The 24,690-nt window shown below is 39.3% G+C and overlaps 1 protein-coding gene across 4 annotated transcripts in view; it reads left to right on the plus strand.

The window, feature by feature from the left end:
- Positions 1 to 24,690, plus strand: part of CELF3 (CUGBP Elav-like family member 3) — a 1,127,909-nt gene that overhangs the window by 915,122 nt on the left and 188,097 nt on the right. The gene's annotated exons all lie outside the window — the stretch shown is intronic.

Consider the following 24,690-nt stretch of genomic DNA (forward strand, 5'->3'; position numbering starts at 1 on the left):
CAATTGTGGAATAAACTATACTGTAGTTCTGCATTCTGATTGGCTGTGAAGGTCCATTTGTGAACACAATTTGTAATCATTCATTGGTCTGTTCTGAGTTTAAGCCTAAGTGCCAGATACTGTGCAAAACCCCTATGCCAGAGGCTCAGTGTTCTGCATTCTTTTAGGTTTTTGGATAATTCAAATGAAATTCTCATTTTGTATGGATTATATAAAGTCAATTTGGCTGATTTACAGGTTTCATATGGGCAGACCAAGATAAGAAATGCAATCTGAAACAAAAATTGTAATAGAAAAGAGTCATGCTACAGTAATATGGCCAGCCTCAACAAGTACAGAAGAAGAAAGAACGTGTAGGTTGTGTAAGCCTTTTTAATTTATGTTCTGCAGCAAGCCTGACAACTAAGTTGGGAATGTTAAAATGCATTTTGCATTCTGTATTTCCTTGTTTGATTTATTTAATATATTAAACAGGTAGGTGGACAACTCCAAAGACTTCAGCCATGGCTCAGATCAGGAAGGCAAAGAACAGTGTCAGACTTTTATTTAATACATTTACAAAACAGTAACATTAAATGCAATTACATAATGATGTTAGGATAGTATAGCAATAAAGCCTGTCTAGAATAAACAAGATATACATATATAATACTTAAAAATAGATAAGTATAAAATAGTTGCATCATAATGCAGTTTTGTTTGAAGTGCATGAAATAAAAAAGAAAAAGAAAAAAATTAGAGGGAATGGAGAGATACATCGCATTGGACAGTAACAGAATATATACAGTCTTTTTCAGAGTGGCTGTTTCCAAATCATATAGTCACTTGAGTTTAAAACTGGTGGGAGACTATTCAGGTAGCACATGCTAGATTCTGACATGGGGAATGTGGCTTTCACAATACCCTTCTATAGATAAGTATTTAAGGTCTAGAGTTAAACATTTAATTGTTTTAAATAACTGCTAAGTGAACCAATAATTCTAACCTCTTTTGACAGAAAATATTTAGCCCAGTACAAATTGTTGCTAATTTGAATAAATGGATGATTTTAAGTTTGTTTATGTCCATATCAACTTACCCTTCCTTACATTCTGTGATTATAGTTTTCACTGATTACCTTCTATCACTTGTATGATTTTGTACTACTGTGATATGAGCAGTTTAAAATGAATTGAAATAGGTTTAACAACAGCAAGCACCTCTGTGGCATAGAGGAATAAAGCTGTAACTACTGCCCTGTAACCTAGTTTCACTTAGCAGCTAGGGCATCTGAGGAGCAGCAGGGGAAGGATGGGCATGCCTAACCTGGGTGGATGCTCATTGTGTTAGATCTCTGGTGTGGGCTAGTGACACATAAGGAGATGTTGTCTTAAGTGAGAATAGGTTGCAAACATTACTTGAGTCGCCAGAGAGGTAGGGTGGTACTCTGTGGGTCCTCATTACTTATCTGCTCACTGCAAATGTACATGCACTTGCAAGTGTAAATGGGGAGGTTACAGGATTAAGTTAAAAATACCCCTTGGCAGCAAATAGACACTAGTAAGATGCCTAACTTTCCTCACTGGCTCTGAGTCAGAGCAAGTCCAGGGTTGAAAGAAGACAGTCTGGTAGACCTGCTAGATAAGGAGAAGCACTGGAGGCAGCTGATAGTCAGCTGCAAGGGTGAAAAAGTCTGCAAAAAATGTTAGTAGAAGTCAGCTTAAATCTCACCCTTTTTGTTTAGCCTTTCTTATCAATTAATCTTCCCTTCCTGTTCTTTCTTATAACTAGCCTTCCTTTTTCTATCTCTCTGTCTTCTGATTGCATTTTATACCTTTTTATTTTATTCCATTCTTTTCTGTGTTCTCCTTTATCATGTTTATTCTCTTTTTACTTTCTTCATTGTTGCATATAGTACTTTTCTCTTCTGATTACTCCAAAACAGTAACTTCATCCCTTTGGTAAATTGATAATTGAGTCCGGTTTCATCCATTTTGCCATCCTATTTGCAACTCATTGATTAGTCTGGTTACAGTATCCCGCATTACCACAAAGAAAATGTTCTATCAGCATTTTACCAGTAAAAGATAAGAATTCAGTTCTGTCAAAAGTCCTTACCAAGATCAAGTTTTTATTGAAGAAAAATTAAAAATGTAATTATTTTGTATAGTCCCCTATTGATGTAATTTATGTTGTATAATTAACTTCTCTTTAGGAGGCATACTGTTATAGTGATTAGCTGTTGTCTCACAGTGCTTGATTTTGTGGTTCTGTGGTTTGAATATAGGCTTGGGTGATGGCTGTGTTGAGGTTATTTACTGCATACATGTTTGGATTTTTACTGATGTTTCTAGTTTCCTACTTCATTCCAGAGAACTAATGATAGGTGGACTGGCAATGTTAATTTGGCTCTCGATGTTTGTCCGCGTATGTGTGTGATTGCCCAGTGATCTGATGACTTACTATCTAAGGTTGATTCCTACCTTATAACCATTGTTTGATAGGTAGGCTATGAGGCTATGATCCTCCATGACCCAAAGTGGATAATATGTGAATGAAAATAATAATTTAGATTTATTTGTTTATTTATTTGACTTTGCTTACTGGTGAAGAGCATTAATCAGGTCTGACCAATTTCAGTCTCAGCTCGGGGACAATATATAGCAGTGGCAATGATTGCAAATACAATTAATTTAAAATATAATTAACACAAAATGAGCAGAGTATGAATACAAAGATTCAGTGTGCTACAGGTTTTCATAAGGATAGTTAGTAATAGTTGATTGCAGAATGAGAGATTAGATAGAACTAGAGGAAATGGAGTGACAAGAGAGTAGATACATTGTTTACCTTATGTCACCTGATGGGTTACAAGTATATTTTGTTTGATTTTTTACATGACATTTTAGCAGAGCCCAGAACCTAGGAGAAGATGATGTGTCTTTAAGTTTGGGGCCAATTGACAATGCATGAGCAAAAGTCTGCAGCTTGGATCAAGAGATTTGCAGAAAATGACCCAAGTGATTAAGGTTTCTAAGGTTTTACGTGGGGGCTTGTCTTATAAGTTTGGAAGTTAAAGGAGGGAAAGACTGCTCATGTAAGAGATTTAAAGAACTGAGAACAAAGTAGCAGGTCAGCCCTTTGCCTAACTGGAAGCCATTTGGCTTTTTCCAGAGTTACGCAATGGTGCTCATTTCTTGGGGAGTGTGTGATAAATCTGTTATAGATTGAATGGTTGTACAGTTTTTGTAGAGGCTGCTGATACATTTTGTTGCACTGAAGAGGCCAGAGTAATCTTTTTATATGTGTTGTTTAGATGTATATTGAATGAAGGAACCAATTCTAATGGAGTGTCATTGTGATTATGAATTATGAGGAAATTTGGGGTTCTGCTGAATTTGTTTTTTGTCAAAAAGTATAGATGTTATGCAGTCCTATCTCGCCGTAATTCTTGCTGGATGGGTTTGGAGCCGATATTCGGCTCCGACTCGGCCGATACTAAAGCTTGAGAGCTTTTTACTGGCTCAAGGCTAGCCCCTATCCCATGGTGCCTCATGGCAATTCCCCAGATCTCATGTGCCATGAAAGCTTCGAGGTTGTGTCTTACTGGCTCGTTGGCTAAGTAAAATGATTTTTTAGTTATTTAGTCCTTTTCTACCACCTTTTTCTATTTTATATATATCTTAATAGTTTCTTCTGTATTGTGCGTCTCTTTTTTGAAAGTTTCAACCCCTATTCCTCCCTTAGGACTGTACGGCCCATTTAAATTAGAGGGCCGTAGTGCCCGTTTAAGTTAGAGGGCCTTTCCTCCCTGTGTGTGTGAATGTTATAAAAAAAAAAAAAAAAAAAAAAACTTTTCTTCTTCCTTACACTTTTATTTTTTAGTGTTTAACTGTGTCTAAAGATAAAGATAAGGATCACAAGGATCATCACCCTTTGGGCTTAAAAAAATGTGACAGGTGTGTGCAGAAAATGTCTCCTACAGACAGCCACACCAGTTGCGTATATTGTCTGGGCAAAGCCCATTTACCGGAACCTTGCACCTTCAGTCACGCTTTTAGTACAAGAGTGTTAAATGAAAGGAGGAGAAAACTTATTGACAGAGGTCTCATGACCAGTTCCTTCCAGGAACAGCTGTAACTTGGTCAGGCAGACAAATCTTCAAAGAGAAAATCATCGGCCCCGACTTCAGAGCCGACCAAAAAGTTTAAAGCATCGGAACCAAGGAGTTCCAGTTCCGACTCTGCCTCATCTTCGGTGCAGTCCATTCCATCAGTTCCGAGACAGTCTTCGGTATCGAAGATTTTGCCTGACATCAAGACTGTATCTCTTATTTTGAGATCTCCTATTTTGGGGAGAAGGAGGTCTCCTTCAGTCTCCACCAGATCCTCAAGGACCCTATCAGATGAGGACATTGAGAGGGTGGTGAAGAGGTTGCTTTCGAGTCCAGCTCTGGCTAGAAAATTGACCCCTCCAGACCCAAAGGTCCCGGAGCCATCCCCCGTACCGATCACTGTTCCTCCTCCTCTGTCTTTGACCCTTCGGCTCCAGGGATTCAGCCTGCTTCCTCTGAGCCAATTACTCTATCCTCGATGGCTCAGTCTGGAGCCTAGGGTTCTGGGAGCCGACGCTGTCATGTCGACTCCGAGGGGGACAGTCACCCTGGGTTCTCTTTGTAACCAACCCTCCCTCTCGGAGCCTTGGTTCATCTCAGCTCGGCTCCCACTTCTGCTTCGGAGCCAATCCCTCTTGCTAGGAGTCGACCATCCACCCCTTTGGAGGGGAGGTCTTCTTCAGAGCGGAGGGGAAAGATTTTCAAAGCTATAGAGAAGGCTTTATCCTCTGCCAAAGCCATTTCTTTGGAACCTGTGTCCCACCAGCAGCAGGCAGCAACCTCATCCCTCCTGCCACCCCCATAGCATAGGGAACCCTAGGCCCAAATAGCCCCCATTGGAGGCGCCCCCTCTTCCGAGACCTCCTCAGATTATCCCAGAAGAGGTTATGTAAGAGGAAACATGTCGACTTCCCTGAGTCTGTCACATCAGACACTGATTTAATTTAGAGGAATCAAAAGGGTCCCCTAGAATCTCCCTCTGAGGATGTCTCCTTCTCTGACATCCTAGAAATCCTTAGACAGAGGGGTGATTGGAAGACTCTAACCCTACTGAGGATGAATCAGTGTATCTTGAGGCCTTTGGCTCCAGACCTTCCACCTCTTGGGTAACACCGCCTTATGACCAACTTTTGGGGGTCATTTCACAGAAAGCATGGACCTCTCCAGATTCAGTGGAAGCCGTCCCAAGGAGGCCAAACAAATTTATGACAGTACTTGAGGACAAGTCTTTCCTTAGCAAGGGAATTCCAGTTGAAGTTATGGTGGTAGCAGTGGCCACCAAGAAGGAATTATCTGAGACATCTTCTAATATCCATCCTCCTAACAAGGAGTCCAGGATGATGGATAGGTATGGGAAGCGTACTTTTTCTTCAGCGGCATTTACACTAAGATCGCTGAATTACCTGACTCATTTCACTTGTCTTCAGAAGGATCTCCTGAAAGAGTTATGAGATACCCTCCAGGGTTCAGTAGATCCGGGTTCCATGGACAAGGTTTCCGCGCAGCTCTCCACCCTTACTTCCATAGCTAACTCCTCCATGAGGCTGATCTCATATGCGGCAGATGGAGCGAGCAGGGCAGGCACAGCAGGAATATCCCTCAGGAGATATTCGTGGATGCATCTTTGTAATTTTACGGAATCCTTCAAGTCTTCCTTCACTAACATTCCCTTTGATGGTTTATCTCTTTTTGGATCCCAAGTGAAAGAGACTTTGACTTGGTGCGAGCAGGAAGGAAAAACCTTATCTGCTGCTGGAGTCCATTTCTCTCTCCCATCCAGACCCCTATTCCAAGGGGAATACAGGAGGGAAAATGTGGTTCCGCAAATCCTAAAAAGGTTTTCCTCAGGCACAAGGTCAACCCTCCCCCAGGGGCAGAGGGTGAGGATATAATGGAAGACGCCACCCTCGCAGCAGAGGAGGTCTGCAACATCAGGGAGACATAGAAGCTTTCTCTGATCATCCCTTCCATCGACCCTGAAGGGTTTCCCGACTGTCCATCTCTGGAGGAAGTCGGGAGTCGTATATCACTGTACCCAAGCACGTGGCTAACTATCACTCAAGTTTGTTGGGTACACACAGTAATATCCAGAGGTTACCTGATTCCCTTTATTTCCGAACTCTCAACAAACCGGTCTCTTCCAGACGTACCACCCATCCAACTAGACCGTGCAACATCAGAGGTCATCTTGTTGCAGAAAAAAAGAGTCATCCAAGAAGTCCCCGCAGAGCAAGTAGGATCCAGACCTTACTCTCGATTCTTTTTAGTTCCAAAAAAGACAGGAGACTGGAGATCAATTCTAGATCTCAGCAGGCTCAACAAGCATGTAAGAAAATCAAAGTTCCGAATGGTCACTCTGCAGTCGATATTTCCCTTTATCGGGAATGACAACTGGATGTGCTCAACTGATCTCCAGGATGCGTACTACCACATCAAAATGGACAGGTGCTCCAGGAGACACATGCGCTTCTGGCTGGGAGCCAGCCATTTTCAGTTCAGAACACTGCCCTTTGGCCTCACTACAGCTCCCAGAGTGTTTACCAAATGCATGGCAGTGATAACGGCTCACCCGAGATGTCAAGGTTTCCAGGTGTTTATGTACCTAGACAACTGGCTCCTCACTGCTGCCACCAAGCATCAACTCATAAGGACCAGGGACGAGACTCTATCCTTGTGTACCAGCCTAGGCATCACTGTCAACTTGCAAAAGTTAGTCTTATCTCCCTCGCAGCATATTGTATATCTAGGCTCAGAAATAGACACAACCACCATGTCAGTAAAGCTAACACAGGAAAGTGTAGAATTTCTACGCAGTCAGATCAGATCCTTATTAAACAAACAAAGAGTCCAGGCCAGAGTAGTCCTTCAAGTCCTAGGTACTATGGCTTCCGCCATATTATTAGTTCTTCTTGCTCGTCTACATATGAGGATTCTCCAGTGGATGCTGTTCGCACAATGGTCGATGCAAGACCTTCCATTGACTCCCCAGATATTAGTAACAAACACGTGCTAAAAGGATCTGACATGGTGGTTACACACGAAACAACTTGGCATAGGTCATCTACTTGTTCCTCCCCAAGAGAAAGCAGTTTTGACCACGGACGCTTCCCAGATAGGGTGGGGGGGCATTATCTGGGAAAGAAAGTCCAAGGTACTTGGCAAAACCACGAGAACCACTTACACAACCATGTTCTGGAGATGAGAGTGGTGCTATATGCGTTGCAAGCACTTCACAGCTCCCTTCCCACTGGAACGATTGCAATTCAGTTAGACATGTCTGTCATGTGGTGCATAAACAAACAAGGGGGAACCAAGTCTTACCCGCTTTGCAGAGAGGTCTTAAGAGTTTGGAAATGGGCGATGGATACTCAATGCTTCCTGATAGCAATGCATATCCCAGGGAAATCCAACGTAATAGCGGACAAACTCAGCTGAGCAATTCTGATGCCTCACGAGTGGTCTCTGAATCCAATGGTTGTGAAAGAGATCTTTCACAAATGGGGCCAGCCTTGCTTTGATCTATTTGCCACTAACCTGAACACCAAATGCAGCAGCTACTTTGCCCTCATTCCCCATCCGGGGATGTCACACAGGGATGCTCTAGTTCACAATTGGCCCCCGGGACTTCTCTGTGCCTTTCCTCCCTTTCCACTCATACCCAAAGTAATACAGAAAGCCAGACAGTTGAGGAGTTCCTTGATCCTCATTACTCCTTACTGGCCTCGACAAGTCTGGTTTGGTTTCCTTTCCTGTGGCCCTACCTTTTGGAGGAACCATGGATTCTGGATCCATCTCCAGATCTCCTGATTCATCAATCAGGACAGTTCCACCCCTCCATCCATACCCTCAAATTGACAGCATGGCTGTTCCAATTCCACATATAGCCAGGTGCATTCCCTTATCCCCAATGGTCAAACACATCCTAATTTCATCCCATAAACCTTCAACATTACTGACCAGGTCAGGAAGCTTATCAGTACATGAGGTGGAATTAAACAGGAATAACATTTTATAAGATGCATTGGTATACTAATTTTACAGTATTGTCTGCCTATGCAATTTCAGGATGAAAAAACTTTTCCTAATCAACCAACATGTCTCTTCTTATAAAACCATTTTCTGTGCATAAACTTTTCTTTACTCTGTAAAATAAAGGAACAGAATGTTCAGCATAAAGTTACAGCAGGTGTGACAAGTGAGATGCAAACATACATTCATTCATTCATTTATTCATTCATCCTTTTACCTGATTAATCCAGTTCAGGGTTACATGGGAGCCAAAGACTCTCTCAACATGTATTCATTGGGCACAAGGCAGAGAAACTAATGAATAGGGGTGGCACACATAATCACACAAACATGGGACATACTTCCACACAAATTTGGAAGAATGTTAATTCACCTATGATGCACCACTGGAATGTGGAGGGAAAAAAACAGAAAATCCATTAAAAAAATATTGATGTGCAAATTGTACACAGAAGGCATCTGAACCAAGAACTAAACATACATTGCTAATAAACCGTCCTTTCTAGATAATTACTTATGTTCATGAGCTCTAAAACTCAAAATACTTCTACTTCTAACATAACTTGTAAGTCAGAAGTATACATGATCACCAAAAAAAATTCTGTATAACCAAGTGAGAACTGGGTATGAAGTGTATTATAACCAACCCGCATGGGTAGCACTACATATCCCATTCCTGTGAGGTACTGCAGACACCACCTCATGGCCCTCACATATAAAGTGACTATACTTCTTTTCAGGAACTTTCAACACTGGATGTACCAAACCCTAGCATCAATACCATAGTAATTCCACAAAAACATCATATAATTCAAGTAAACACTAACCACAAAAACAAAAAAAATTAAGAAGTAATCTTTGCTCTTCACAAACATTTTACCATTGCAAGTTCTTTGTTTTCACTGCACATTTAAGTACTCTTAAAATTAAATGCTACCAAGCTCTGTCTGAATACTAGACTGTTAATATCTAGTATTCACACATGGTTAGCATTATGCACATGCCAGTGCATTTCTTCATGCTGGTCCCAAGCCTTGATAAATGAGGAGGGCTACATCAGGAAGGGCATCCAGTGTAAAACCTCTGCCAAATGACAAATGCGGACAACAATACAGACTTCCATACTGGATCGGTCAAGACCCAGATTAACGACCACTACCAGTACTGTTAGCCAACAGAGTTCTGCCGGAAATTGGGCTACTGTTGGCTGAAGGAGAAGAAGAGGGGGATGGCATGCCTGAAGGCAGGAAGAGAGGAGGAAAATTAGGAGTGTAGTAGTGAGGGTAGGAACTTTGAATGTTGGCAGTATGACTGGTATAGGGAGAGAGCCAGCTCATATGATGGAGAGAAGGAGCAGGAGACCAGATGGAAGGGGAGTAAAGCCAGGTGTATAGAAGGTGGGTTCAAATTGTTCTATCATGGTGTGGATGGCAGGTGAAATGGGGTACAGGTTATCATGAAGAAACAGTATGCCAAGAGTGCTTTGGAGGTGAAAAGAGTGTCAGATAGAGTGATGTTTGTGAAGCTGGAAATTGATGGTGTAGTGATGAATGTTGTTAGTGCATATGCTGTGCAAGTTGGGTGTGAGATGGATGAGAAAGAAAAATTTTGGAGTGAGTTGAATGAAGTAGTGGTGAGTGTACCCAAGGGAGAGAGACTGGTGATTGCAGTGGATTTCAATAGGCATGTTGGTGAAGGGAACAGAGGGGATGAGGAAGTGATGGATAGGTATGGTGTTAAGGAGAGGAATGCAGAAGGTCAGATGATAGTGGATTTTGTGAAAAGGATGGACATAGCTGTGGTGAATATGTATTTTAAGAAGAGGGAGGAGCATAGGGTGATGTACAAGAGTGGAGGAAGATGCACACAGGTGGATTATATCTGATGCAGGAGGGCCAGTCTAAAGGAGATTGGAGACTGTAAGGTGGTGACAGGGGAAAGTGTAGTTAGGCAGCATAGAATGGTGGTCTGTAGGATGATGTTGGTAATCAAGAAGAGGAGGAGGAGTGTGAGAGCAGTGCCAAGGATTAAATGGTGGAAGTTGAAAAAGGGTGATTGTGAGGTGGAATTCAGGGAAGAGTTAAGATAGGCACTGGGGGGCAGTGAAGAGTTACCAAATAGCTGGGTAACTACAGCACAGCTGGTAAGGGAAACAGCTAGAAAGGTGCTTAGTGTGACATGTGGACAGAAAAAGGAGATCAAGGAGACCTGGTGTTGGAATGAGGAAGTACAGGAGAGTATACAGAGGAAGAGGCTGGAGAAGAAGAAGTGGGATTGTCAAAGAGATGAAGAAAGTAGACAGGAGTATACGGAGATAATAAGGCGCATGGCAAAGAAAGAGGTGGCGAAGGCCAAGGATAAGGCATATGGAGAGTTGTATGAAATGTTGGACACTAAAGAGAGAGAAAAGGACCTGTACCAATTGGCTAGACAGAGGGACTGAGCTGGGAAAGATGTGCAGCAGGTAAGGGTGATAAAGGATAGTGAGGGAAACGTACTCACAAGTGAGGAGAGTGTGTTGAGCAGCTGGGAAGAGTACTTTGAGGGGCTGATGAATGAAGAGAATGAGAGAAAGAGAAGGTTGGATAATGTGGGGATAATGAATCAGGAAGTGAAACAGATTATCAAGGAGGAAGTAAGAACAGCTATGAAGAGAATGAAGAATGGAAAGACTGTTGGCCCAGATGACATACCAATGGAAGCATGGTGGTGCTTAGGAGAAATGATAGTGGAGTTTTTAACCAGATTGTTTAATGAAATCTTGGAAAGTCAGAGGATGACTGAGGAGTGGAGAAAAAGTGTTTTGATACCTATCTTTAAGAATAAGGGTGATGTGCAGAGTTGTAGTAACTACAGAGGGTAAAACTGATCAGTCACAGCTTGAAGTTATGGGAAAGAGTAGTGGAAGCTAGGTTAAGAAGGGAGGTGATGATTACTGACCAGCAGTATGGTTTCATGTGGGGCAAGAGCACTACAGATGTGATGTTTGCTCTGAGAGTGTTGATGGAGAAATATAGAAAAGGTCAGAAGGAGTTGCATTGTGTCTTTGTGGACTTAGAGAAAGCATATGACAGGCTGCTTAGAGAGGAGTTGTGGTATTGTATGAGCAAGTCGGGAGTGGCAGAGAAGTATATGAGTGGTACAGGATATGTAAGGGAGTAGTTTGACAGTGGTGAGGTCTGCTGTGGGAGTGACGGATGCATTTAAGATGGAGGTGGGATTACATCAAGGATCAGCTCTGAGCCCTTTCTTATTTGCAGTGGTGATGGACAGGTTGACAGATGAGTACAGACAGGAGGCCCCGTGGACTATAATGTTTGCAGATGACATTGTGATCTGTAGTGAGAGTAGGGACCAGGTTGAAGAGACCCTGGAGAGATGGAGATATGCTCTAGTGAGGAGAGGAATGAAGGTCAGCAGGACTAAGACAGAATATATGTGTGTGAATGAGAAGGAGGATAGAGGAATGGTGATGATGCAGGGAGTAGAGGTGGCAAAGGTGGATGAGTTTAAGTACTTAGGATCAACAGTTCAGAGTAATGGTGAGTGTGGAAGAGAGGTGAAGAAGAGAGTACAGGCAGGGTGGAATGGTTTGAGAAGAGTGTCAGGAGTGATTTGTGACAGATGGGTATCACTAAGAGTGAAAGGGAAGGTCTACAAGAGGGTAGTGAGACCAGCTATATTATATTGGTTGGAGATGGCATTGACAAAAAGGCAAGAGTCATAGCTGGATGTGGCAGAGTTAAAGATGTTAAGGTTTGTTACTGGTTGTGACGAGGATGAACAGGATTAGGAATCAGTATATTAGAGGGTCAGCTCAGGTTGGACAGTTTGGAGACAAAGCCAGAGAGGTGAGATTGCATTGGTTTGGACATGCACTGAGGAGGGATGCTGGGTATATTGGGAAAAGGATGAAACTGCCAGGTAAGAGGAAAAGAGAAAGGCCTAAGATAAGGTTTATGGATGTGGTGAGAGAAGACATGCAGGTGGTTGGTGTGAAAGAGCAAGACGCAGACTACGGAAGAAATGGAAACAGATGATCCGCTGTGGTGACTCTTAATGGGAATAGCCAAAAGAGAAGAAGAAGACACATGGTTAGCATTAAACAAGTCAATGAGCAAGAAATTACTTGTAATACATGGAATAACCTGATTATGCACTGAAAATCACAAAGAAAATAGCCTTATAACAAACTTTGCTTATAACAAGCTTGCTATAGAGGTGTTCTCATATGTAAACCTTGCTGTTATAACTAAGAGGACCTTGCATGCCACTCAGATGATACACACCACAGAAGTACCTCAGAAATTAACAAGTAACTTTAAAAGATGTAACACACCTCATGATGTGACACAAATTTCAATCTGAAGCAAAGTACAATTTTGTCCAGCCATCATTTTTAAAAGTCATTAAACACTTTCCACTACCACACTCTCTTTTTTAGTGGTAGCACACCGGAGCATCTAAAACTTCCCACGCCTGAAAAATAGCTATGAATGGGGGTCTCAGATCAGAGCCATTTATTTATTCTCAAAATGAATGTGGGAAGCATCTCCTAAGCTATACTCTGGACTTATGTTTCTTGACGCCATTTAGAGAATACATAATCTGATATGACAGAAAATTCAGTCATAACATTCTGTGTGCCTATGGCAATTAATTATAGAATGTAGGAGCAAGAGCACTAATGATTTGTGTTCACTGCTGTAAAAGGGGATGTGTAGATGAGAAGCCTTTACTATATAAGGCTCACCAAGCCCCTGCTTTTTATTTTTACCAAAAATATTTTTTCGATAAATAAATAATCAAATACAATAATCATAAATTATAAATATTATAGTAAATTCTTAACAAACAATTTAAACTATGTACAATATTTTCACGGGCCTGAAGTTAGATATTAATATTAGAGCTCCAAAATTTTCCTAGTTTCAATAGTTCATTCACTCATTAATAACATTGTTTCCCAAGTATAGCTCAATAAGTGAAATCACTTTAATCCAAGCATTATTAAAGAATGGGATAGGATATATTCTTAATTATTTTACTTTGGTCTCTTTAATTGCCATTTCCTTATGGAATGATGGAGGAATAGATGTTTTACATTTCCTTGTAATGCTGTTTTTCATTCAGCAGTCATAATGGACTAAAGACTACTATAATTCACATTCATAATTTAATTTTTATCTATTACATTAAATAGTACTACAAATGTTGATAAAGTAAAATTATCAGAATACAATGCTTGTAAAAATGTTTCTATCTTTGACAAAACAGACACAAAGAAGAACATTTATAAAACATATGACCCCAATCAGCATTACAATTTTGTAAACATCTCCCACATGGGATGCTGTTAGGAGTTAAAAAGGCTCTGTGTAGGAATTTTCCAGTAAAATTATGACAGAATTGAGGCCATGAAGTATATTTAACAGAAGATAACAATTGTGATTTATTATGAGCTTTAAATTCTGATGCATTACCTAGAGTAATATGATTCCAATATTTTTCATTTAAATTAGTTTTGTAATCAATAGATATTTTATAAAGTTTATCTTGTTTATTGTTTTATTATTATATAAAACGTTGTATGGTAGAAAAAGAAGTTTAGGTTCCTCTTTATGACAGGTATTTAAAATAGATGTATATAAATCATCTTTGTAATCTTTCAAATTATGTAAAATAACCAGTCTTGAGGGTTTAAATTAAATTCTGATATTAGATGCTGAATTTCTTTAGGCCTCAAATCTTTGATACAGTGATACCAACAACTAAACCCTTTGATTTCCCAAAGTTGTAATAATTGAACATTAATTTTTTTAAGTTTTTGTAGTGTTAAAGAGAATGAGGCTCAAACCAGATGTTTATGCCAATATTAGAAAAAAATCATATTTCTGAAAAAAATAATAAATTATTAAAATATTCTGAATCTGTATGACAGTTTAATTTATATTGTATTATATTTCAAAGATAATGCCAAAATTGATTATTTGAATTAGACAGGATATATTTATATAAAGTATTATTCTGGCTTTCAAGAAGATTTAAATGCAATATTTTCCAATTGGATATATATAATTTGGATCAATCCAATTTAGTATAATTTTAAAGAGTGAAGCTTTTACATTGGACGCTATATACACAAAATTAATTCTCTCATTATTCCAAGTTCTTATGTGGTGTGAAAGAGCTATTCTGAGTTTATATGGGTTCCAAAGAAAATTTAAAAGAAGTTTATTTATTTCCCTAGTGTGTCGTTTAGATGGAAATTTTGATAAAGCTTAAACTATGTATATAATTTTAGGTAGAAAAAGAACCATTTTTATTAATTGAAGCCTATCTTCAAATGAAATGTTAAGTTTATTCCATTTAAAAATAAGATATTTAATTATATTAATATTATCATAATTAACAGTTTTAATTTCATCGATAGAAGAAAGTAGTTTGATGCCTAGATGTTCTAAAGATGTAACTTGAGTTCCAGTAATGTTAGTAGCATAAGTAAAATATTTATTTTTTAATTTAATAAAACACATTTAGATTTAGTTTAATAAAAATGAAGTCTTGAAATTATTTGAAATATTTCTATTATAGATTCAAGTTCAAAAAGAGTTGTTTCTGAATTAGAAAGAGTTAATAAAATGTCATTAGCAAATAACATAATTTTAGAAGAGTAATTATTGGAAATATCTATTACGTTAATATTTTGATTTTGTCTAAGATAGCAATAATTTCCATGTCCAGTGCAAAAAAGAATTGGAGAAAGAGGGCATCCTTGTTTAGTGCCTTTATTTATAGAAATATCCTCAGAAATAAAAGGACTTATTTTTATATATGCTAAATTATTTTTGTAAATATTTTTAATAATGAAATAAAGTTTAAGGGAAAAATCAAATAATTCTAATATTTTAAATAAATAATCCAGATTTTAAGAATCAAAGCTTTGTCTTTATCTAGGCTAACTAGTAATGCTTCTTTATTTTTCTTATTTAAATAATATATAAGAGTTCAAATTCATCTAATATTATCATATGTTTGTCTTTAATATATAAAACCCATTTGATCCAAATCTATTACTTCAGCTATAGACATTTTTATTCTGTCATTGAAAATAGACCTAAAATCTTATAATCATTGTTTAATAATTAAATAAGGTCTGTAAGAAGAACACATAGATGTTTTGTTTTCTTTTAATATTGGTGAGATTAAAGAATATTTCCATGAAGGAGGAGTATTTTCATTAGTTTGAATTTCAGTAAGTGTTTTATGAAAAAGGTATAATATTATGAGAAAGAAGCTTATATATTTCAGAGATTAACCAGTCTCTTCCAGGTGCTTTATTAGGTTTTATTTTTTTAATTTTATCTGCAACTTCTGTATAAGTAATGGTTTTATTTAAATTGTCTTTTAAATTTAAGGGTATTTTTAATGTTAAGATTATCATATTTGAGCATACTAGTATTTGTACAAGTATTTATATTATTTATATTATTTAAATTACTATAATAGAATCTGAAGGCTTCATGATTCTCAGCTATATCCTTTGTATTTTTTATTTCTTTCATTTCTTATTTCTAACATATGATTAAATTTAGACTGAATCTTAACTCTCCTGGAAAGATTATGCATATGTTTGGGAGACATTGAATAGGAATTTAATTTTAAGTTGTCTAAAGCCAATTTTGTTTTATGCGTTAAAATGTCAATGTATTTATTATTTAATTTTTCTGTTTCTTTATAAACTGTTATTTTTAATATATTTTATTTTTATTTCTACCAAACAATTTTGAATATTTTGAAGGCCAGAATCCCATTCTTTAATTTTGTTTTTGTAGCATGTTCAGATTTTACCATAAATATAGGCTTTTAGCAAGCCCCATATCATATTATTATCTCTATCTGATGTATTATTAATTTCTAAGAATGAAGTCAATTCTGAAACCACCCAAGATCTAAAATCTTTGAGTTTAGTTATGTAGGCAGGTATTCTTGTTAATAATGGTAATTTTTTAAAATTAGTTTGAATTTTTAAGATAAGAGCATCACAATCTGAGATGGGACAGGAAACTATAGTAAAATATGTTATACTGGAAAAAAGATCATGTGAAACTAATATACAGTCTCTTCTAGTCTGTGTACCATATCTCAAATCATGATGAGAAAATAATAGAATTTTTCATAATAAAAGTATCATTTAAGCTGAGAGTTTCTATTCATTTATATAATACTTTAGCTGTGGATGTTAATCTTAATTTCCTTTTGTTAGTGGTATGTGATTCGTTTAGTAACAATTAACATCACGTCTTATAATTAAACTGCATTTGTATTTATCAAGAATTATATCTAGATGTATTTTAGTGAGATTTGGACCTCACCCTGGCAACCAAAAAGGTTAGCTAAAGTCCACAATCTATTATTAAGTTTGAATATTATGAACGTTAGAAAACCTTCTTGATCTTCATATTTATGTTATGTTCTGAGGAAATACTGAGGAATTTCTCCATAAAACCATAACACCTCCTTTCTGAGATTTAAAATTTGTGCTAAAATTACATATTTACCTGGATTCCAATTGTGCTCTCTGAAAGTTTAATGTGAGTCTCTTGAATTAGAGCTACTTGAATTTTCTTAGTTTTTAAGTACTGTACTAGATTTGATCTTTTCCTTGGATTATTTTGTTCATTAGCATACAATGATAATATAGTTGTTTCCATTTATGTAATTATTAGTAAATTATAGTTGGACAGGATCATTGAAAATATAAAGAAATTAAATATTACATTTGGTTGTAATACATTTATATTTTTGGAGCTAATTATTTAAAAACTTAGCCATGAAAAAATAATAAAGTAAAAAAAAAAAAGATGAAATATGTGATAAAATTCTGGCTAGCATAAAATAGTCACAAACATGGAATTATCACAATTCCTAGTCCAATAGTCTAAAAAGGAAACTATTAGGCTATCCAGCACTACCTTTCAAAACATCATACATCTGTATAACAGCTCTGTAGTTATATAAAATAGAGACTTTATCTAATTTTAAAAGTATGAATAGTAACAGGTATTAATTTATAAGAAAAAATAAAGATACTTATATTAGATCAAAAGATAAGATAGAAAATTAATTGAATATATTACATATAAAGACATATTGTGAATACATTATTTTGAGAATAAGGATACAGTTATAAATCATTATAAATTATATTGTGTTGTCAGTATGTTAAATACAGTCTATGTTTAACTATTGTTGTATTCTACTGTAGTCATATCTCAGCGCATTAATAATAATCAAACAACAGTAAGGAATGTTACTTAGTTGCACTTTATGGCATAAGTCAAACTAAGCAGATCAAGAAGTAGTTCATATATTATACTGATTATTATGTTATTCAGTCTATCATTATTCCAAGAGAATATTATAGTTAACTTAATATTTAATGTTCTGTAGTCCTATATCACCTTCATTCTTACATATGTATTCAGAGCTGATCCTGCCGATTACAAAGTGCAAAGTCTCTCAGTTGGCTCATGCAAGGTAGGTATCACATAGTGCACTAGTAAGAATCCCCAGATCTTGTTTGCCACGTCTACAAATTCAGAAGTGCTTCTTGCTTGGCTGTGGCTAAGTTGGGTATTTTTCATTACTGTTATAGTACTTATTGACATTTTTGCATATAATATAGCTTAGTTTTAGTAATAGTTATCATAGGTAGTAAATAGTAGTGTGTTTTTGCTATGTTTCTGTAGTTATTGCCGAGAACTTGTTGGCCGCCTGTAGGCCCGTTTTTGTTCTCTGAGTGGTATCCCTTCTGTGTGCTAGTTTTTGAGATAGTTTTCTATTAGCGTAAGTCTGCATTTTTTTAGGACCTTGTTCTCTAGTATTGTATTTCAGTAAAATAGTATTTTGTGTGCAGTGTCATTTACTATCCTGTTTGGCTAGTTTTTAGCCTGTTTAAGTTTACATTTTCTGGTACTTTTCTGACTTAGCTTCTTTCCTGTTTTTTAGCAGCTAGGTCCATTTAAGTTAGAGGACCTAGTCATTTATTAAACTTTTCTGGTGTTGTTTCCTCAACAGGGCTAGGCCTGTTTAAGTTAGAGGACCTAGTCCTCTGTTTTTTGCTCATCTGTGTGTGAATTTATCTTAGCGGGGCTAGGCCCGTTTAAAATAGAGGACCTAGTCCTCGGTTGTGTTTTTTGTGTGTAATTTTGTTTACAGGGTGAGGCCCATTTAAGTTACAGGACCTTGTCCTCTCTTCTGTCTTTGATAGAGTTCTGTTTGTACTAAGCATGTCTAAGGACTCCAAAGATCATAAACCTTCGGGTTTTAAAAAGTGCCTTAAGTGCTCCCAAAATATGTCAATCATTGACGGGTATAGTAACTGTGTTTACTGCCTCGAAGCCATTCATCTTCTGGAAACTTATTCTTTCTGTCACTACTTCAATTCCAGAGTTCTACAAGAAAGGAAGAACAAATTAATCCTGAACAGTCTCCTTAAGCCTTTCTTCGAGGGGGATTTAGCCAGCACTTCAACATCCTCCAAGTCTCCCTCTTCAAAGAAAGAGAAGGTCAAGTCGGCACAGAGACATTCTCCTTCACTGATTATTTTGTCTGGATCTCCTCAGAAAGTATTAAAATTGGATAAGCCTTCTACCTCTTCGGCTCCACTGTCCTCAGAGTCGGTCGAGGTTATCGATGTTGATACTGCAGTGTCGGCCCCAAGTCTTTTCGGAGCTGACCACTGAGAAATTGCATCAGGCCAGTCCAGAGAGCTATTGCCGGTCTCGCCAACTTTATGATCTCCCATATTACAGAGATCTAGGTCACCTACCCTGTCATCCAGATCCTCCAAGAGTCTTTCGGAAGAGGATGTAGAGAAAGTAGTGCTTAGACATTTGAAATCGTCTGCTTTACCAAAATTGTTGCTTGCTCTGACCCAGTCTGTTCTGGAGCCATCTAAGACCATTCTCCCTGTTGCTGTTCCTCCTCTGAGCTGTGTTGGTCCTTCAGAGCTGGAGATTTCAGTGCCACTTGTTGTGGAACCCTTGGTTCCAGCACCCCTTTTGTCTGTTTCAGAGCCAAGTTCCGCTCCAACAATTTAAGCGCCATTCTTGGTGTCTAGGAGCTGAAGCTCACCAGTCGGCCCCGACACTGACGATTGGACCCAAACATCTTTGGTGCTGAGCCTATCTCTCGGTGCATCGGCTACATTGAGCTCGGACCCTACATCCATCTTGGAGCCGATCACTTTGGAGCAGAGGGCTACTTCCATTTCTTCAGAACCAGGGCTGTCCTCAGTGCCAGAGAGTTCTACATTTGAGATGATGAGGAGCATGCTGTCTAGGTCATCAGCTCAGCACAAGGGTACCGATACTCTTCCCCCTCAAGCACCGACCTCTTTCTCAGCACCATCTCTCTCTCTCAGCAGCAGAGACCCACAGCCTCAGGAGCCCCCATTGGGTGGCTCCCAGTCTTCTGAGACTACCCCAGGATACCCTTCTGAGGAGCCCCTTGGAAGAGGACATGCTAGAGGAAGCATGTAGACTCCCTGGATGAGTCCATCACCTCAGACACTGACCTTGTAGAGTCAGAAGGGTCCCCTAGTTCATCCTCTGATGATATCTCCTTTGTAGATATCTTAGAAATCCTGAAGCAGAGAGGCAGCTGGCACACTGTCACCCCTTCTGATGAGTCTGTGTACCTGTAGGCTTTCGGGTCTCAACCTTCAGCCTCTTGGGTGTCTCCACCTTTTGATGAGCTCCTGGATCTAGTTAGTCAAAAGGTGTGGGAAACTCCTGATGCTGTGGAACCAGTCCCGAGAAGACCCAACAACTTTCTCTCAGCCCCCAAAGAGAAAGAGTTCTTCACCAAAGGTGTGCCTGTAGATGCCATGGTAGTGGCGGCAGCCAAAAAGAAGGAAATAGTGGAGACTTCTGCATCTGTCCATCCACCGAACAAGGAGTCTGGAACGATGGATAGATACTGGAAGCATATTTTCTCTTCAGCGGCTTTTACTCTCAGATCGCTGAATTACCTCACACATTTTACTAGGCTTCAAAGAGATCTCCTAAAGGAACTAGAAGATACTCTCCAAGGTACATCAACTGAAGGAGTCCCGGAGAACGTTACTGCTCAGTTGTCCACCTTAAACTTTATTGTTAACTCCTCCATGAGGCTGATAGCCTATGCAGCAGATGGAGCAAGTAGGGCAGCAAGTTCAGGAGTTTCCCTTAGGAGACACTCCTGGAAGTGCTTATATAATTTTGCCGAGCCCTTCAAATCTACTTTTACCAACACCCCCTTTGATGGTTCATCTTTGTTTGGACCAAAGGTAAAAGATACACTCACCAGGTGCAAACAGGAAGGGAAAACTCTCTCTGCTGTGGGAGTACATTTCACCATCCCTTTTAGACCATACTCCAAGGGTCAGAGAGGCAGGAAAATGTGGTTCAAGAAATCCCAGAGATTTTTCCCGGACGCACAGGGTGATTCCTCCTTCAGAGGCAGAGGAGGAGGAGCTAATGGTAGACATCACCATAGAGACAAGCAGGGTCCTCAAAACTAGGGTGGCCGCGATTTTTCCTGGATGCACAGGGTGATTTCTCCTTCAGAGGCAGAGGAGGAGGAGCTAATGATAGACATCACCATAGAGACAAGCGGGGTCCTCAAAACCAGGGTGGCCGTGATTCCTTTCGTGGTCGTCCCTATCAGCGCTCCTGAAGTGGGGCATGGCTGCACTTCTCTGGAGCCAGTCAGGGGTCGCTTATCTTTGTATCCAGAAGCCTGGCTCAACATCACCCAAGACAAGTGGGTACAAAGAATAATCACCACAGGATACTTCATACCCTTCCTTCTTCCAACTCACACCCCCAAGAAGATCCCAGATGTTCCACCCAATCACAGGGATCAAGCAACCATAGAAGTTCAAAAGTTGCTTTCAAAGAGAGTCATCCAAACCGTCCCTGCAGACCAGATAGGATTCGGAACTTACTCCAGATTCTTTTCAGTGCCAAAACAAACAGGGGACTGGAGGCCCATTTTGGACCTGAACAAATTAAACAAATTAGTAAAGAAGTCCAAGTTCTGAATGGTAACCCTGCAGTCTATACTCCTGCTGTTAGGGAAAGACAATTGGATGTGCTCCATAGACCGCCAAGATGCGTACTACCACATCAAAATGGACAGAGCATCGAGTAGTCATCTACGCTTCTGGCTGGAAGCCAGTCATTACCAATTCCATGCCCTTTGGTCTCACCCCAGCCCCCAGGGTGTTCACCAAATGCATGATGGTAGTGACAACTCACTTGAGACGTCTTGGATTCCAAATGTTTCCATACCTGGACAACTGGATCCTGACTGCCACCACCAGGCACCTACTCCTACAAGCCAGGGATTCAACCATCCAACTCTGGACCCAGCTAGGAATTACGATAAATTGGGAAAAGCCTGCCTTGTCACCCTCTCAATTTGTTACTTTTATAGGTGCAGAAATAGACACAGTCACCATGATGTCTCATCTTCCTGCAGACAGAATTCAAAATCTCAGACAACAGATATACAACTTATTTCCTCAACAAAGACTCAAGGCCAACACAGTGCTGAAACGTTTAGGGACCATGGCTTCTACCATAACTCTAGTTCCACTAGCCAGACTGCATATGCAAATCCTTCAATGGCTACTCTTTTCCCAGTGGTCTCTTCAACAACTGCCTTTGTCTCATCATATTCTGATAACGGAATCTTGCAAAAAGGATCTTTGTTGGTGGATTCAGCCCGATCAACTGACTACACGACACCCTTCCTTCCTTGCCAACCCATTGCTACTGTGACCACGGATGCCTACCAGATAGGGTGGGAGGGGGACATTATCTAGGTAGAACTGTCTAAGGCACATGGCAAGATCACAAGGCTCACTTGCATATCAATGTCCTAGAGATGAGAGTAGTGCTACTAGCATTGCAAGCACTTCACGACTTTCTTCCTCTAGGGACGATAGCAATCCAATTGGACAATATGTCAGTGGTATGGTATTTAAACAAGCAAGGAAGAACCAGATCTTACCCCCATGTTGAGAGGCTCTTCGTGTTTTGCAGTGGGTGATATCTTCCCAGTGCTTTCTAGTAGCAATGCATATCCCAAGGACAACCAATGTCATAGCCGACAAGCTCAGCAGAGCAATCTTGATGCCACATGAGTGGTCGTTGAATCAGAAAGTCGCAGAGCAGATTTTCCAGAAATGGGGACAGCCTTGCTGCGATCTGTTTGCCAGTCCAATCAAAGCCAAATGCAGCAGCTACTTCTCCCTTATCCCCCCCTCTGGGGGAGTCACTGAGAAACACACTTGTTCACAACTGGCCTCCGGGACTTCTTTATGCATTTCACCCTTTTCCGCTCATATCGAAAGTGATCCAGAAAGCAAAGTCTTTGGGAAGCAAAATGATTCTTATCACTCCTTACTGGCCTCATCAGATTTGGTTCCCCTTTCTTGGGCTTCATCTCCTAGACGATCCAGGGACTCTGGACCCAGTTCCAGGCCTCTTGACATGCATGTCAGGCTCCCTTCACCCCTGACTCCATACCCTCAACTTGATAGCGTGGCTGCTCTACTTCCATCCCTAGTCAGGCTTAATGATTTTTTCACCTGCAGTGACCCATATCCTCACATCTTCCCACAAACCTTCCACAAGGAAATTATATGCTAGCGAATGGAGAAGATTTTCTATCTGGGCAAAAGAGAAAAATGTAGATACACGGCATCCATTCCCTTGGTGTTAGAATTCCTAACCGAACTTTTCCATAAGGGATCAGCTGCTGCTACAATTAAAGTTCAACTGGCAACGATATCCAGTTTTCATTTGGGACAACATGAGCCTAATCTGATGGCTCACAGATTGTGTAAAACTTTCCTTAAAGGCACTACTTTGCTAAGATCTCCCTTTCAGGAGCCTGTATCTCCATGGGATCTAAATTTTGTTCTGTCCAAACTTACTTCACCGCCTTTTAAACCTGCACATTCTTGTGAACTGAAGTTCCTGTCTTGGAAGACCATTTTTCTAGTAGCTGTTAACATCCACTAGAAGGGTGTCAGAGTTACAAGCAGTGTCAGTCAAACCTCCTTACTTGATTTTTCATAGAGACAGAGTTTCCCTTCGTACAAACCCTAGTTTCATCCCCAGAGTTTGCTGTCAGTCTAATTTGAACCAAACTATCGAACTGCCAGTATTTTTTCTTAATCATTCAAACAGTGCAGAATATAAATTTCATCAACTTGATGTTCACAGACAGTTACGGTTCTATCTACATAGAACCAAGGAACTTAGAAAATCAGACCAATTGTTTGTATCCTTTTCTGAAACTAGGATAGATCTGCCAGTCTCTGAGGTAACTCTATCAAATTGGATTTCCAACTGCATCTCATTTATTTACTCTTCCAATGGAAAGGAACTTCCATTGAAAATTAAGGCTCATATTACCAGATCCCTATCTATATCTGCTGCCTTTCAAGCCATAGTCCTAATTGACAGTATTTGTGCAGAAGCAACTTGGGCTACCCCTCATACCTTTATTACTCATTACAAATTGGATTTGACCTCAAGGGGTAGAGCTTCCTTTGGTTCCACAGTTCTTAGGAGTTTGTTCCCATGAGCCACCCAAGAAAATGGTGCTAGGGACACTGTCCCATATGTAAGAATGAAGGTGAGATAGGACTACAGAACCTAAAGAAGTTATGTACTCACCATAACGCTCCATGTTTGTAGTCCATCTCGCCCTTCATTCTTACGAACCCGCTCACCTACCCCTGTCCATGTATCCTTGGTGGATCTGGAGACAGGATAGGATTGCCTTTGGTAGGGTGGAGACCTTTCATCTTTGTTGTTCCTTGTAGAAAACTTTTCTATCACTTTTATAGTCAGCAGCAAACAAGATCTGGGAATTCTTACTAGTGCACTATGGGATACCTACCTTGCCATGAGCCAATTGAGAGACTTTGAGCTTTGTAATCGGTCGAGTCTGAGCCAAGGATTGGCTCCGAACCTATATGTAAGAATGAAGGGCGAGATGGACTACAAACATGGACTACAAACATGGAATGTTATGGTGAGTACATAACTTTTTTATTTTATTTATTTATTTATTTGACATTTGTTAACTGGGATAGTCCATCTGAGCAAAAGTCCCTTTTCAGTGGAGGCCCGGGGAGAAAAGCTCCACAGTACAAGTAAGCAAGAAAATTTACAAAATTAAAGATGAATACTGTGAAAAATTTACAATAAAACAGTTAAGCAAATCTAGAAAAAGCTCCACAGTACAATATAGCTTTACTTTAAGGCACAAGTCAAACTTAGAAAATGTAATTAAGCAGATAAAGTAGTTGTTCATATATTATACTAATTATTATAGATCTATCATTATCCCAAGAAAATATCTTAGTTAACTTTTTAAAGTGTTTCTTAAAATGTTATAGTCCTGCAGAGGTTTTGGAGTGATAATCATCATTCATAATGTTGCATCTCATCTAACTGTATTTGACAGAAAGACTTTGTCCACTTACTAATGAATCATTG

The sequence above is a fragment of the Protopterus annectens genome, chromosome 8.part0 (genome assembly GCF_019279795.1).
Source record: "Protopterus annectens isolate FY-2018-M chromosome 8.part0, PAN1.0, whole genome shotgun sequence".
Classification (NCBI taxonomy): domain Eukaryota; kingdom Metazoa; phylum Chordata; order Ceratodontiformes; family Protopteridae; genus Protopterus; species Protopterus annectens.